Below are 17062 nucleotides of genomic sequence, written 5' to 3'. Positions count from 1 at the left end.
TTTTATTTCTTTTTTTTTTTAAATAATTAATTAGTTAGTTAATTCGTTTTATTTATTTATTTATTTATTTGTGGTATGCAGGCCTCTCACTGCTGTGGCCTCTCCCGTTGCGGATCACAGGCTCCGGACGCGCAGTCTCAGCGGCCATGGCTCACGGGCCCAGCCGCTCTGCGGCATGTGGGATCTTCCCGGACCGGGGCACGAACCCGTGTCCCCCGCATTGGCAGGCGGACTCTCAACCACTGCGCCACCAGGGAAGCCCCTGTTTTATTTCTTAAAATAAGCAAATTATATAATTTCTTTTGTATTTATCTAAAGAATATTTTGGTTAATTTAATTTTCCAAAGTTGGGTCTTACTCTTAAAATTTTTCGAAATGGCGATTCTAGTAATTTGATTAATTTAACAGATAAACATTATATTTAAGTCTTATATTCTACTATCATGTCAATTTTCTGTTTATTCATTTAACCTTTAATTCATTCACATATTAATGCAGTTTATTTATGTTTTCAATTAAACAAATGATAACATAGTGGGGAGACAACACGATAAAATGTTCAAATATGTGGATTCTACAGCAAAACTTTCTGTGTTTGAATCTACTCCTTGGTATATCATTCAGTCTCACTGTGTCCAAGTTTTTCTATCTGGAAAAAAGAGATAAAATGCACACACCTCATAGGGTTATCATCTTTGTATGAGTTAATATATGTAAATTGCTTAGAAGAGTGCATGGTTCCTAATAATTACTAAATACAAATAAACAAAGAAATATACATAATTGAAGAAAAAGATATACTGTTTCCGTAATTGCCACACTTAGCTGTTTCTGTATGATTAAAAAGCTCAAGCATCAAAAGCAAAAATAGGGCTTCCCTGGTGGCGCAGTGGTTGAGAGTCCGCCTGCCGATGCAGGGGACGTGGGTTCGTGCCCCGGTCTGGGAAGATCCCACGTGCCGCGAAGCGGCTGGGCCCGTGAGCCATGGCCGCTGAGCCTGCGCGTCCGGAGCCTGTGCTCCGCAACGGGAGAGGCCACAACAGTGAGAGGCCCGCGTACCGCAAAAAAAAAAAAAAAAAAAAAAAGCAAAAATAGGCAAGTGGGACTACATCCAACAAAAAAGCTTCTGCACAGTAAAGGAAACAATCAACAGAGCGAAAGACAAACGTATGGAATAGGAGAAAATATTTGCAAGCCGTATATCTAATAAGGAGCTAATATCCTCAATATATAAGGAGCTCCTACAATTCAATAGAAAAAATCCCCCAAATAATCCAATTTTAAAATGGGCAAAGGACTTGAATAGATATTTCTCAAAAGAAGACATACAAATGGTCAATAGATACGTGAACAGATGCTCAACATTACTAATCATCAGGGAAATGTAAATCAAAACCACAATCAGATATCACCTCATACCTGTTAGGGTGGCCACTAAGAAAAAAAAGAAAACAGAAAATAACACAAGTGTTGGTCAGGATGTGGAGAAACTGGAACACTTATGCACTATTGATGGGAATGTAAAATGGTGCAGCCTCTATAGAAAACACTGGGGGGTTTCCTCAAAAAATTAAAAAGTGAACTACCATATGATTCAGCAATCCCACTCCTGGGTATTTATCCCAAAGAACTAAAATCACAGTCTCACAGAGGTACCTGCACTCCCATATTCACTGCTGCATTATCCACAATAGCTAAGAGGTGGAAGCAACCTAAATGCCCATCAGTGGATGAATGGATAAAGAAAATGTGGTTTATAAATACAATGGAATATTAGTCAGCCTCAAAAAAAATTAATCATGCCGTATATGACTACATAGATGGACCTTGAGGATATTATGTTAAACAAAGAAGGATATAGTGCATAATTCCGTTTACGTAATGTGTCTACGGTAGTCAATCTCACAGAAGCAGAAAGTAGAATTGTGGTTGCCGGGGGCTGGGAGTGGGAAGAAATGGGAGTTGCTGTTCAATGGTATAAAGTCTCAGTCACACAAGATGAAAAAGTTCTAGAGACCTACTGTACCACAATGTCCATATAAATAACAACACTCTACTGTATACATACAAATTTGTTAAAAGAGTAGATTTCATATTATGTGGGGTTTTTTTAAACCACAATTAAAATTAAAAAGTTCAATCAGTTCAAACCCACAAAACTGGGTTTGTTTTGGGTGGATATACCGCACAACCAATGGTCAGCTGATGACCTATATTCTCCATTTTCAAATTCTACTCCTGATGGGACAAAACCTAAAGAGTTTGGGCTTTGTGCTACCACACCTGCTGTCAATCTGACTGGAATAACATTTTGTCAGACAAAATTAATGTAAATCATATTATATCAATTAGGACCCTTTTCCCGTGCAAATGAAAATAAATCAATGCACGCTGACTTTTGCAAAACTGAACTTATTGACTCACAAAACCGAAAAACCCAGGAGTAGTACTTTAGGCACAATTTAATCCAGAAGCTCAAATTATTTGGAATCATTCGTTTCTGTTCTGCTTTTCTCTCTATTGGCTTTTTTCCCCGCGGGTCCTAATCGTCCCCAGGCTCACTTTTTCCTTTCTGGCAGCTGCCCGACCCTGAACGCTGCATGCTTCCAAGTACACCTGTGTTATCTTATATTACATATGTACCGTATACATAACATATATAGTATATCATCCTATGTAACATAAATATATATAGCATATAAGCACAAAATTATCATTACTGAGTAGTCCAGTAGGTTCAGTAATACTCAACAGACCATTTAGCCATATTATTAAAGCCCTAAAGTAAACATCCATTTGGCTCCTATTATGTGCAGATCCCTGTACCAGTGGACTCTCTCTGAATATTTGACAGAAACAGTGTCGTTGTATCATTTGCTTGATTTGCTCAAGTGTTCATCACTGATCAGTCACTTTGGCCGTAGAATTTAATGTATTAGTTGGATGACCCTATATCACCCTCTACCCTGGAGGCAGGAGTGGAGTAATATATTTTTATATTTTATACTGTTTAAGGAAACTGCAAACTTGTTATATTTTAATAATCTCTTTCAAAACTATGTTCCATATTTCATTTGTTTTATCCAAATTCTGCTTACAGTAATGGGCTTTAATTTTATATTCAGTATTCCAGGAGAGCAGATTTTCTTTTCAAGCACCTCTATCGATATGTATGTAGTTATGAATCCTAAGTTATGTGCCTAAAATTTTAAAAATGAGTCAAAGGTATATACTAAGAATAAATTATTTAAAAAATCCTCATTGCTAAGGGTAACAAGAACTATATGTTTCATCTTTAAAATAATGTCCAGATTGTCTAAGGAAATGCAAATCCTTCATTTCAAAAAGATGGACAAGCTGGTACTTGAAAGTAAATTCTAGATAGATAAGATATTACATTCTAACATATGTATACATATTCATTCCCTCTCTATCGATCTACTGTCTATCTAATATATTTTCATTTATTAAGCACTTTTTTCCCATTTTGGGGAATCAAAATTATAATTATTTTATTCTTTTTGAAAGTAATCTATACTATTAGTATTATTACCTAGGTAAGTTGGCCTTGGATGTGCAAAGCACACAAGGAGTGTTATTTTAGGACAGCACATTGGCTCTTCATGAATCAGTTTGACCTTCTTCTCTCACTCCCTGGCAAATCTACTCTGTTTATTCAATACCGAACCTTCTTGAAAAGGAAAGCAAACACTCAAAAAGAAGAAGCTTTATATAAGAGCTTTGTCCCTCCCTGGAGGATTTTGTCATCTGAAAACTAATTTGGGAGAAACTCCAAAAACAAACAAAAAAGATAATGTCTACTCACTAAGATGATTGGCATGACCACAAATTTACACAAATAATACATTTGGCATTAGTTTGATTACCCCTCTCAATTATTTGGAATCATTCCTAATATATATTGTAGGCTTCTGCAGCTGTAGCATCTATTACAAATATTTTTCCCATTTTTAGAGTTGAGGTTTCAGGTGGAATCTTCATGGTAGCTATATGAATATCGTGGGGAACACCTCATTCAAACTTGGAAATAAAATTGTTTTGTGGAGCAAAAGAAAAAACTCACTGGGTATGAATCGAACAGAGTGTGTACTCAATGTACAAAAATATGATGAGCTCTATTTTCTTATTTCTAAACTCAATCTAACCTCAAGCTCTAACAGTTGCTCAAATACAGGAAGACAATTATTTTCTAAATTGAATATACATAACCACTTAACGATTTAAAATTCACTTCCTAAATGCCATTAGCTGGTTCTCAACTGATGACTAGGCTCAAGGATCACCATGTCCCAATGGCGGAAATTCTGTTCGTGTTTTGAAGGGAACAGAGTTATTAGTAGGACCTGGGAGTTAATGAGCAGGTACCACGCTGGGGACAAAATGTAAATATCAGTAAGACATTTTTGACATGGGGGAACTTTCCTATAACTCAGAACTTAATGACTTGACAAGGACATCTAAAGCAAGCACTAGTAGCTACTAATAAATCACCGGAACATCTCTTTGAAGCGTTAAGAAAACAATGGCTTACAATGGAACAGCTGGAGATGCTGCTTTTGAGGACATGTAGCACCCTCAAGAACCACTCTCAGTTTCTGCTAATAATCTCTTTCATCTCAAAATGGAGACAGGACTTCCCTAGTTAAGCCACGCTGAGATTTGAACCTAGCATTTGGTCTTGAACCTCGTAGCAGGTGAGGTTGGATTTTGAGAGAGCAAGCATCATTCTGTATGGCATTTGCCTTGGAGTAGGGAATTACACGGTTTTGAGACAAGGGGAGGCTGCTTTTCTTGAGCAATTGTAGATGAGACACCTGCGCTGACCCAGAGGATTTGGGGAAATCTGAATGTTCAAAGTTCCCAAGCACAGCCACCATGGTATCTCTATCACAGGTCTCAGGGTCACACTTCCCTACCCCAGCCTGACTTTAATATAGAGATAGTAGCCATATGGCATATGCCAAGGCACCCTATTCTGTTTTCTATCCCAAATTTCCACAGTGTATAGTTGCTGGTCATCCTTCAGTATACTCCATATCCAATCCTTCTTGGGTTGAGCAATTACAAAAGAAGTCAGATGCTCTGGACAAGAGTAATACTTGGGACGGGGCTATTATGAGATGGGGCAAGGTATAGGGAATGGCTAAATCAAGGGGGAAACATTACAGTTTTTCTGACCCAAGACACACTCCAAATTCCCATCACCTAATTTCAGGTGGAGAAGAACAAGCTAAGACTTAAATTTTTGTTCTTTCTTTACATAAGCATCATATCAAGACAGTTTCTAGTCCCAAGGGAATAATGAAAAATTTCACAATTGCTGTGTAAGCACTCTGAAAGGATGCAAGGCATCTGCATGAGATAATCTTAGAACATCACACACTAATTTAGCCACCAAGTGACTACTCCTGAATGAATGACCTCAGGTCATTGACCTCAGCATGACCTCAGAATGACCTCAGGTCATTGACCTCAGCATGACCTCAGAATGACCTCAGCAGGAAAACTATCCAACTGAACCCAGCTCAAATTGTTGACCCATAAAATCATGAGCTAATAAATGGATTATTGTTTTTAGCCATTAAGTTTTGAGTTGGTTTATTTTATAGCAATTAATAACTGACACACAAGGAGAATATATTAGAAATATTGGGCATAACAATAATCATTGTTAAAATGTTAAATGAGTTGATTGAAACAGTCAACATTGAAGTGCTTTCCCAGAAGGTATCAAGAAAAAAAATTCTTGGATATGAAGAACAGATGTAAGATTATGCACACATCTCAGAATGAAAGAGGGGTTAGATAATAAAAAATGGGAAGAAATATTTCATGTTAATAATAACAAAGAATGTTATAGGACCTCGAACCAAAAACACATATGAATACTGAACAGAATATTTTGGCGAAAAAATAAGCAGCTAGAATAACAATAATAAAATTTTATTAAAGAAAAAAGAAATTTCTAAAAGATTATGAAGAAAGGAAAAAAGAAAACAACCAACGCAGATCAACAGAAACAAACACAGATCTCAGAAAATAAGAATTATATTGACAACAATCTTCTGAAAAGAAACATGGGGCACAAGAAAGTCTACAGAGCTATATTGTTAGTGTTAAAGAAAAAACACTTTGAAACTGAAATTTAAAAGCATGTAACCTATCACTTAAATTCAAGAGTGAAAAGAAGGATATTTTTAGCATACCCAATTTTAAAGAATGCTTAGATGATGTGTTATAGCAAGAAGAATAATGCCTTTAGGAGGCTATATTACTGTGTTCTGATATTAGTTCTGTATGTTTATCTTTTGAATTTACCAGTTTTGTTTTTTGCATATGATGTATTTGTTTTTAATAAATGCTTAATAAGAGTTTAAAATGAGTAATAAACTCATTTTGCTTGTTACATTGAATTAAATTTTTCCTTACATCAAATAAATTGAGCTTATGTTCATATGTTCCCAACCTTTGCTAATTTTAAATATATTTAAGCAGTCAGTTTCTGAGAGGATTGTGTTAAAAAATCTTGAACTGCAATTATTATTTCATATAATTCACTATTTTTTCATTTGTTCTTTTTTACAAAATGTTAATCAGGCTACATTTTAGCTGTATATACGGTGAGGAACATTATATCAACTTGTCATATTTCTTTTTTTTCTATAAATATATAACAACATTTTTTTCTCATGATATTTATTTTGCTTTGATTCTATTTGCTTAATATTTGCCATCTCAGTGTACATACCTGACTGGGACATCTTTTGCCCCACAGTGGCCACACCCCTGGTATCCCTTTAGTTTTTTTGTTTTTGTTTTTGTGGTCGCACTGCTCAGCTTGTGGGATATTAGTTCCCTAACCAGCGATCGACCCGGGCCCCCTACAGTGGAAGCGTGGAGTCCTAACCACTGGACCGCCAGGGGAGTCCCGTGATGTTCCTTTATACTGCACGCAGCCTTACAGTCACCTTTATGCTTTCCAGCCCAGAGATAGCAATGGGGCAGGTATGAGAGATCATATATTCTGAAGATGGGCTCCACAATATCTCCAGTCCCTCACCTTCTTCAATGTGACCATGTCGCTTTGCCAATTGGAGGTAAATTCTACTTCTCTGTTCCCTTGAATCTGAGTGGACCCTGTGATTGCTTTGTTCAGCAGAATATGACAGAAGTGATCACGCACCAGTTGAAGAGGACAGTTTCACTGGCCTTGCAGCTTCTGTTCTCCGTTCCTCACAAGTAAGAAACCACTGTAAGATGTGCAAATAACCTGATACTACCATGTTGTGAGAAGCCCAGCCCATGCGGAAAACACTGGGGAATGAAGCATCATTGCTTGAGAGTCGAAGAATGAAAGAGAGAAAAAGGGGCACCAAGGCATCACATATGGGAGGAAAGAAGTTATCTTGGAAGTTGATCCTCAGTTCTAGACACATCAGGTGGTACCACATGGAGCAGAAACAAGCCACCCTTCCACAATCTTCTTGATGGTTTGCTGTAAGGCAAGGTCTTGGAGCAGTATGTTACACAGCAACATATAACTGGAACAGAATTAGTAGCTGGAAGTGAGAAGATGCAGGTGTTAAAAAAGAAAATAAGGCTAAGTCAAGTGTCATTGGCTTTGGGACTGAGCAGAAGTTGGAAGCCTAAAGGTTTTTAAGGAGACTTAGTGGGAGCTGAGAAGATCATGCAGAAATTGTTATCAGAGGCAGGAGAAAAGTTGACATGCATTGTACAATGGTGGAAAGTTTAACAAAACTGCCACCTTCTTTAATTTAGAAAATAGAAAATATATCTAATGATGTGATGAATCTGAGCTTTACTAAGAAAATGCCAATAGGCTTATTTTAGCTGTGTATGCTAAGGCACACCTAGAGAGAGAAAAGCTAATGATGAAACTGTTCACATTTCAAGCAGAATTTAGAGAAAACATAAAGGAGCCAGAACCTGATAAATTCAAAAAATAAAACTTTTTGTCATCCCCAGACTGTGCAGATAGCAAAACACACTTACAATTAAGAAACGACTTCAAAATAAAAGTTAAACCAGGACATAGCCAGTAAAACAGGACTTCAGGATAAGTTCAAATCAAAGTTGCTGCTGTAAGAATCTTGATTAATAATTCAGCTAGAAGAAAAGGTCTCAAGAATCTTATATGTACATTGTAGATTCTCTCAACTAGACAATAGGGCAACTAATGACCTTAAAGGCATTATTCCACAGCCCCTAATTCTTAGTCCAAGGCAGAGAAGGAAATCTCTCAAAGAGATTTATTAATGTAATTTTTCTCTTATGGAGGAGACCCCAATAAGATCTATAGGAAACCCACAAAGCTTTTAAGAAAAGTGTATTGGCAGAAGTATCCAGAGCAATGAAAGGGAGATTTGTGACATTATTATAAAGCTCTCTCAGCAAACCCCACTCATAGCCCCTAGTCTTCTCCATCTCTGCTGCAGGCTCCGGTTTTCCCAACTCAGGACACAACTATCTTCTGTTTTCTTAAGAGTTTCTCACATTATTTGTATTAGTTATTTTGCTTGGCTGTGATATATGCCAAACTTTCTCAGCTTAGATATCTATAAGTATTTTTATATTAAGCTATAAAAGTATATAGAGCTTGATGATATAGCTATCCTACAGCTATTGCTATAGATAAATATATAGATATAGACGTAAAAATAGGTATAGGTACATGTATAGATATAGGTGTAGGTATAAATATTATCCAGGTACCTAGGTTTTTATGGAACTGTTTCCATCTGCAAGACACAAAAATAGGTGTTTTTGATCACTGTGTTAATAAAAACTGGCAATAATTATTTATGTGTGCCTGACACTGTGCTCAGTGCTTTATCTGTCATTCCATTTTTCAATAACTCTATATATTATTTCTGTTTTAAAGATAAGAGCAAGTAGGCTCAGAAAGTTTAAGTGATTTTATATATCTTCTAATTTACGGACCTGGCATTCTAAAAAGACATTTCTGATTCCAGCATTCTTAACTTCTATGCCTCACATTTAAATATTGTAAAAATCTTATTAAAGAATTGCAATTTCTTCTAACAAGTCATATGGTTATTATTCAGTTTGGATATATGCAATGTCTACCCACCTTCTGTCTCCTTATGTTGTGTGTGTGTCTGTGTGTATAATTACTCATTTATTCCAGTAAGACTTTATAACAACACAAAAAAACTCTGCCATTCTCCATTTTTACCTTCTATGTCCCAAGAAATTTGTGCTCCCTGAGCTTTTTCTTACAATGCACTTGCTATTTTCTTTAATTGCTTTTTGGATTTTTTTTTTAAGCTAAGGCCCATGGATGCACTTATTACACTCAGCAGTGGCTCCAGAGGCATGCACACTCTGGCTGGATGTGAGTAGTGAAAAAAAGCAGAAGAAATTAAGGCTTTCCTTTGAACTCAGGTGAAAAAAATCCAAATTGAGTAGCAAGCATTTTTTCCTACTTTTCTTCCCCCTGTGAGTTAGAAGATCTAGGATTCCATCAGTTATTATGTTACAAATAAAGTGGCATTGGGGAAATCTCTGCACTTCTTTTGGTCTCATTTTCTTCATTTGTAAAATGATAAGATAGGATAAGACTGAGGATTGCTCACTCACATGCACACAGAGGCCAGAAAATCACCACTCTATTCTGTGTCCTGAACAGTCAAAACTGGTATTATAAAATTGTTGACAGAGATGGAAACTATATGTTAGTGCAGATGAAATGGTAAAGTGGAGCAGATATTCCCTACATAGTATCTCAGAGTAGTTGAGGATGGAGGAGATTGTACTGAATTATCAATTGCTCATTCGGATTAAAAGGGCTGCTGACATTTAGGAATGTCGGTAAACTGTGGTCCACTGAGGATTTTTAAGTGAAACAAGAATTATCCACAATTGGATTGAATAAAATACATTACTCAAAAGCATCAGCTTATAACCTTTGGACAAACAGAACTATGCTGTGCTTTTCAATTACAAACTAAGATAATTTTAACTTAGTCTTCTGTGATTTTAACTCAGATATTAACTCGGTTCTCACAATCTGACCTGGTGAGAGCATCTAGTTCTTGTAATACCAAAGCATGTCTCCCATCTTATAAGTTGTCAAGAAAGACCTAAAAACAAACATTTTAAAATCTTCAAATTCGTATTCTATGCATATGTAAGAATTATTTTCTCTTTACTTATCTGTCTGTTTCTTTGACAAAGATCCACTGTGCTCAGAGGACTGTGTTAAGACAGCTTTCAGAGTGCCCCTCCAAATGCTACTGCTTTATGTCATTTCCAAAACCCTTTTCTTTCTTTTCACTCCATTAGAAAGCATCATTTTAGAAGGAAGTGAAATTGTGACAGGAGTTATGTATTGCATATAACCTAGTAATAACTGTAATAAATCCTTTAATTTCCCAGAGAAATATATTGAAAAATTAACTGTGTTTGTCAATTATAAAACTATTCTGAAGGCTATTATTTTAAATAATACATTTACTAAAAAACATTGATGACATTTTTCCTTGATTAAAAAAAACCATAACCATAACCATTTGTCAAAAATTCTGCTGCGGTATTGCTCCTTTCTGAAATTGTATTTTTTTGCAAATTATTCTGCCCTAAAAATAGGGGAAGAGAGCTATTTAAAATTTCTCTTTTTGTCTTGCAAAAGGAGACATTTGGGGCATTTCCTTACAATCTATTGAGTATAACAAAAAGTGGACAACCAAAGAAATAATAGATAGGACACACGAGAAGATGGCAGAATAGTAAGACGTGATCACCTTTCTCCCCACAGATACACAGAAATACATCTACACGTGGAACAACTCCTACAGAACACCCACTGAACGCTGGCAGAAGACCTCAGACCTCCCAAAAGGCAAGAAACCCCCCACGTACCTGGGTAGGGCAAAAGAAAAAAGAATAAACAGAGACAAAAGGATAGGGATGGGACCTGCACCAGTGGGAGAGAGTTGTGAAGGAGGAAAGGTTTCCACACACTAGAACCCCTTTGTGGGTGGAGACTGTGGGTGGCGGAGGAGAGCGCTGCAACAGGGGTGCGAAGGGCAAAGCGAAGAGATTCCCGCACAGAGGATCCGGGCCGACCGGCACTCACCAGTCTGAGAGGCTTGTCTGCTCACACGCCAGGGCGGGCAGGGCCTGGAGTTGAGGCTCGGGCTTCGGTCGGAGCGCAGGGAGAGAACTGGGGTTGGCGGCGTGAACACAGCCTGCAGGGGGTTAGTGCGCCACAGCTGGCCGGGAGGGAGTCCGGGAAAAGTCTGGAGCTGCCGAAGAGGCAAGAGGCTTTTTCTTGCCCCTTTGTTTCCTGGTGCGCGAGGAGAGGGGATTCAGAGCGCTGCTTAAAGGAGCTCCAGAGACGGGCGCGAGCGCGGCTATCAGTGCGGACCCCAGAGACGGTTGGGAGACGCTAAGGCTGCTGCTGCCGCCACCAAGAAGCCTGTGTGCGAGCACAGGTCACTATCCACACTTCCCTTCCGGGGAGCCTGTGCAGCCGCCACCGCCAGGCTCCCGGGATCCAGGGACAACTTCCCCGTGAGAACGCACGGCGCGCCTCAGGCTGGTGCAACGTCATGCCGGCGCAACGTCACACTGGCCTCTGCCGCCGCAGGCCCACCCTGCACTCCACGCCCCTCCCTCCCCCCGGCCTGAGTGAGCCAGAGCCCCCGAATCAGTGGCTTCTTTAACCCCGTCCTGTCTGAGCGAAGAACAGACGCCCTCCAGCGACCTACATGCAGAGGCGGGTCCAAATCCAAAGCTGAGCCCCTGGGAGCTGTGCGAACAAAGACGAGAAAGGGAAATCTCTCCCAGCAGCCTCAGGAGCAGCGGATTAAATCTCCACCATCAACTTGATATACCCCGCATCTGTAGAATACCTGAATAGACAACGAATCATCCCAAATTGAGGAGGTGGACTTTGGGAGCAAGATATATTATTTTTTCCCCTTTTCCTCTTTTTGTGAGTGTGTATGTGTATGCTTCTGTGTGAGATTTTGTCTGTATAGCTTTGCTTCCACCATTTGTCCTAGGGTTCTATCCAACTGTTTTTTTTTTATTGTTGTTCTTTTTGTTTTTTTCTTTTTAAAAAGAAAATTTTTTTCTTAATAATTATTTTTTATTTTAATAACTTTATTTTAGTTTATCTTACTTTATTTTATTTTATCCTCTTTTCTTTTTTCTATTTTTTCTCCCTTTTATTCTGAGCCGTGTGGAGGACGGTCTCTTGTTGCTCCAGCCAGGCATCAGGACTGTACCTCTGAGGTGGGAGAGCCAAGTTCAGGACACTGGTCAACAAGAGACCTCCCAGCTCCATGTAATATCAAATGGTGAAAATCTCCCAGAGATCTCCATCTCAACACCAAGACCCATCTTCACTCAACGACCAGCTAGCTACAGTGCTGGACACCCTATGCCAAACAACTAGCAAGACAGGAACACAGCCCCATCCATTAGCAGAGAGGCTGCCTAAAATCATAATAAGGCCACAGACACCCCAAGACACACCACCAGATGTGGACATGGCTACCAGAAAGACAAGATCCACCCTCATCCACCAGAACAGAGGCACTAGTCCCCTCCACCAGGAAGCTTACCCAACCCACTGAACCAACCTTAGCCATTGGGGACAGACACCAGAAACAACGGGAATTACAAACGTGCAGCCTGCAAAAAGGAGACCCCAAACACAGTAAGATAAGAAAAATGAGAAGACAGAAAAACACACAGCAGATGAAGGAGCAAGGAAAAAACCCACCAGACCTAACAAAAGAAGAGGAAATAGGCAGTCTACCTGAAAAAGAATTCAGAATAATGATAGTAAAGATGATCCAAAATCTTGGAAATAGAATAGAGAAAATAGAAGAAACATTTAACAGGGACTTAGAAGAACTAAAGAGGAAATAAGCAATGATGAACAACAAAATAAATGAAATTAATAATACTCTAGATGGGATCAATAGCAGAATAACTGAGGCAGAAGAACGGATAAGTGACCTGGAAGATAAAATAGTGGAAATAACTACTGCAGAGCAGAATAAAGAAAAAAGAATGAAAAGAAATGAGCACAGTCTCAGAGACCTCTGGGACAACATTAAATGCACCAACATTGGAATTATAGGGGTCCCAGAAGAAGAAGAGAAAAAGAAAGGGACTGAGAAAATATTTGAAGAGATTATAGTTGAAAACTTCCCTAATATGGGAAAGGAAACAGTTAATCAAGTCCAGGAAGCACAGAGAGTCCCATACAGGATAAATCCAAGGAGAAATACGCCAAGACACATATTAATCAAACTATCAAAAATTAAATACAAAGAAAACATTAAAAGCAGCAAGGAAAAAACAACAAATAACACACAAGGGAATCCCCATAAGGTTAACAGCTGATCTTTCAGCAGAAACTCTGCAGGCCAGAAGGGAGTGGCAGGACATATTTAAAGTGATGAAGGAGAAAAACCTGCAACCAAGACTACTCTACCCAGCAAGGATCTCGTTCAGATTTGATGGAGAAACTAAAACCTTTACAGACAAGCAAAATCTGAGAGAGTTCAGCACCACCAAACCAGCTTTACAACAAATGCTAAAGGAACTTCTCTAGGCAGGAAACACAAGAGAAGGAAAAGACCTACAATAACAAACCCAAAACAATTAAGAAAATGGGAATAGGAACATACATATCAATAATTACCTTAAATGTAAATGGATTAAGTGCTCCCACCAAACGACACAGACTGGCTGAATGGATACAAAAACAAGACCCTTGTATATGCTGTCTACAAGAGACCCACTTAAGACCTAGGGACAGATACAGACTGAAAGTGAGGGGATGGAAAAAGATATCCCATGCAAATGAAAATCAAAAGAAAGCTGGAATAGCAATTCTTATATCAGACAAAATAGATTTTAAAATAAAGACTATTACAAGAGACAAAGAAGGACACTACATAATGATCAAGGGATCAATCCAAGAAGGAGATATAACAATTGTAAATATTTATACACCCAACATAGGAGCACCTCAATATATAAGGCAAATACTAACAGCCATAAAAGGGGAAATTGACAGTAACACAATCATAGTAGGGAACTTTAACACCCCACTTTCACCAATGGACAGATCCTCCCAAATGAAAATAAATAAGGAAACCCAAGCTTTAAATGATACATTAAACAAGATGGACTTAATTGATATTTATAGGACATTCCATCCAAAAACAACAGAATACAAATTTTTCTCAAGTGCTCATGGAACATTCTCCAGGATAGATCATATCTTGGGTCACAAATCAAGCCTTGGTAAATTTAAGAAAATTGAAATCATATCAAGTATCTTTTCCGACCACAATGCTATGAGACTAGTTATCAATTACAGGAAAAGATCTGTAAAAAATACAAACACATGTAGGCTAAACAATACACTACTTAATAACCAAGAGATCACTGAAGAAATCAAAGAGGAAATAAAAAAATACCTAGAAAAAAGTGACAGTGAAAACACAACGACCCAAAACCTATGGGATGCCACAAAAGCAGTTCTAAGAGGGAAGTTTATAGCAATACAATCCTACATTAAGAAACAGGAAACATCTCAAATAAACAACCTAAACTTGCACCTAAAGCAATTAGAGAAAGAAGAACAAAGGAAACCCCAAAGTTAGCAGAAGGAAAGAAATCATAAAGAGCAGATCAGAAATAAATGAAAAAGACATGAAGGAAATGATAGCAAAGATCAATAAAACTAAAAGCTGGTTCTTCGAGAAGGTAAACAAAATTGATAAACCATTAACCAGACTCATCAAGAAAAAAAGGGAGAAGACTCAAATCAATAAAATTAGAAGTGAAAAAGGAGAAGCAATAACTGACACTGCAGAAATACAAAGGATCATGGGAGATTACTTCAAGCAACTCTGTGCCAATAAAATGGACAACCTGGAAGAAATGGACAAATTCTAAGAAATGCACAACCTGCTGAGACTGAACCAGGAAGAAATAGAAAATATGAACAAACCAATCACAAGCACTGAAATTGAGACTGTGATTAAAATTCTTCCAACAAACAAAAGCCCAGGACCAGATGGCTTCACAGACGAATTCTAGCAAATATTTAGAGAAGAGCTAATACCTATCCTTCTCAAACTCTTCCAAAATATATCAGATGGAGGAACACTCCCAAACTCATTCTACGAGGCCACCATCACCCTGATCCCAAAACCAGACAAAGATGTCACAAAGAAAGAAAACTACTGGCCAGTATCACTGATGAAAATAGATGCAAAAATCCTCAACAAAATACTAGCAAACAGAATCCAACAGCACATTAAAAGGATCATAGACCATGATCAAGTGGGGTTTATTCCAGGAATGCAAGTATTCTTCAATATATGCAAATCAATCAACGTGATACACCATATTAACAAATTGAAGGAGAAAAACCATATGATCATCTCAATAGATGCAGAGAAAGCTTTCAACAAAATTCAACACCCATTTATGATAAAAACCCTCCAGAAAGTAGGCATAGAGGGAACTTTCCTCAACATAATAAAGGCCATATATGATGAACCCACAGTCAACATCGTCCTCAATGGTGAAAAACTGAAACCATTTCCACTAAGATCAGGAACAAGACACGTGTGCCCACTCTCACCACTACTGTTCAATATAGTTTTGGAAGTTTTAGCCACAGCAACCAGAGAAGAAAAAGAAATAAAAGGAATCCAAATTGGCAAAGAAGTAAAGCTGTCACTGTTTGCAGATGACATGATACTATACATAGAGAATCCTAAAGATGCTACCAGAAAACTACTAGAGCTAATCAATGAACTTGTTAAAGTAGCAGGATACAAAATTAATGCACAGAAATCTCTGGCATTCCTATGCACTAATGATGAAAAATCTGAAAGTGAAATCAAGAAAACACTCCCATTTACCATTGCAACAAAGAGAATAAAATATCTAGGAATAAACCTACCTAAGAAGATAAAAGACCTGTATGCAGAAAATTATAAGACACTGATGAAAGAAATTAAAGATGATACAAATAGATGGAGAGATATACCATGTTTTTGGACTGGAAGAATCAACATTGTGAAAATGCCTCTACTACCCAAAGCAATCTACAGATTCAATGCAATCCCTATCAAACTACCACTGGCATTTTTCACAGAACTAGAACAAAAAATTTCACAATTTGTATGGAAACACAAAAGACCCCAAATAGCCAAAGCAATCTTGAGAATGAAAAATGGAGCTGGACGAATCAAGCTCCCTGACATCTGATTATACTACAAAGCTATAGGAATCAAGACAGTATGGTACTGGCACAAAAACAGAAATATAGATCAATGGATCAGGATAGAAAGCCCAGAGATAAACCCACGCACATATGGACACCTTATCTTTGATAAAGGAGTCAAGAATATACAGTGGAGAAAAGACAGCCTCTTCAATAAGTCGTGCTGGGAAAACTGGACAGGTACATGTAAAAGTGTGAAACTAGAACACTCCCTAACACCATACACAAAAATAAACTCAAAATGGATTAAAGACCTAAATGTAAGGCCAGACACTATCAAACTCTTAGAGGAAAACATAAGCAGAACACTCTATGACATAAATCACAGCAAGATCCTTTTTGACCCACCTCCTAGAGAAATGGAAATAAAAACAAAAATAAACAAATGGGACCTAATGAAACTTAAAAGCTTTTGTACAGCAAAGGAAACCATAAACAAGACGAAAAGACAACCCTCAGAATGGGAGAAAATATTTGCAAATGAAGCAACTGACAAAGGATTAATCTCCAAAATTTACAAGCAGCTCATGCAGCTCAACAACAAAAAAACAAACAACCCAATCCAAAAATGGGCAGAAGACCTAAATAGACATTTCTCCAAAGAAGATATACAGATTACCAACAAACACATGAAAGAATGCTCAACATCATTAATCATTAGAGAAATGCAAATCAAAACTACAATGAGATATCATCTCACACCAGTCAGAATGGCCATCATCAAAAAAC

This window comes from Globicephala melas, chromosome 13 (assembly GCF_963455315.2).
Source record: "Globicephala melas chromosome 13, mGloMel1.2, whole genome shotgun sequence".
Lineage (NCBI taxonomy): Eukaryota > Metazoa > Chordata > Mammalia > Artiodactyla > Delphinidae > Globicephala > Globicephala melas.
This window is presented reverse-complemented; position numbering follows the sequence as displayed.